At 57.0% G+C, this 1,112-nt stretch overlaps 1 pseudogene; it reads right to left on the reverse strand.

Moving 5' to 3' along the window:
• Positions 1–313: 313 nt before the first annotated feature.
• LOC103778130 lies at positions 314–995 on the reverse strand (annotated as a pseudogene).
• Positions 996–1,112: the final 117 nt, after the last annotated feature.

The following is a 1,112-nucleotide window of genomic DNA, read 5'->3' on the forward strand; positions in this document are numbered from 1 at the left end:
AACCATCTCAAAGCACTTTGACACCTACCCTCAACCTTCTTCCCAATCCATCCTTGGCCTGGTCGTGCCCACTTTCCACAAGCTGTTTGGAAAGTGCCTGTGAAACAGGGTTAGCTCCTCACACAAAAAGCCCTCTCCTCATCCCTCCTTCCACACACCCAACACCTCCATTTGGGAGAGGGGAAGAAAAGGTCAACGTGTAAAGCTAACAGAAACAAAACAATTGCCCAGAGCAGCATGTTTGGAGAGAAATATTCCACGGAGCAAAGCAGAAAACCCACCCAAGTGCCTCGTGGCCCATGGCCAAGCTCACCTCTGCAAGCCACGTTGTTCTCGGGCTCGTAGCCGGCCTTGCAGGTGCAGCGGCCGATGGGGACCATCCACTCCCCATCCCCATTGCAGTAGAGCTTGATGGGCACGTCCACCTCCTCGGCGTTGGGGATGCAGGTGCCCCGGGCAGTCACTAGGGAGGTGCTCTCCGCCCCCGTCATGGTCTCGGGGAAGATGGCGAAGTTCTGCACCACGCTGGGGCACTTCTTGAAGAAGACCCTGACGGACAGCAGAGACATACAAGCCCCATAGTCTTGAAAAGCCAAGTAAAAACCATTCCGGGTCAACGGCCCGAAACTTCTCACTTCTGTGTTCACCTTCATCAACCTGCCACCAAAATCCACTTGGGAGAAGCTCTCGTCAGCAGCGATGGTGTCCACTTTGAGGTAGGGAGCCTCCGTCCAGAAGGCGGATTTCTTGGTGGCGATGACCGAGTCGGTCTCGTAGTAGTAGAGGTTGAAGGTCTCCTTGCAGGAGCCAGGGACGTTGGGGAGGCTGCTGCAGTCCCTGACGGTGAAGCGCATCTCGGTGTAGATGCGGTGGGCCCCGCGGCGGTGGATGAAGGTGGTGAGGAGCCAGTTGTTCTGGTTGGGCTCGAAGACGTTGCACACCTGGTAGGTACGGATGGTGTTGAGGTTTTCGTCGTAGCCGCTCACCTCTTCCCACTGGGAGAAGGAGAAAAGGGGGTGAGGAGGAGGAGGAGGCACGGTGGTGGCTCTGGAGGGGGGTGAAGGAGGATCTCGAAGCCTCAGAGGGGATGAGGAATGGGGTTGTGGACAGGG

Source organism: Merops nubicus, unplaced genomic scaffold, assembly GCF_000691845.1.
Source record: "Merops nubicus isolate BGI_N331 unplaced genomic scaffold, ASM69184v1 Scaffold25658, whole genome shotgun sequence".
In the NCBI taxonomy this organism is placed as follows: domain Eukaryota; kingdom Metazoa; phylum Chordata; class Aves; order Coraciiformes; family Meropidae; genus Merops; species Merops nubicus.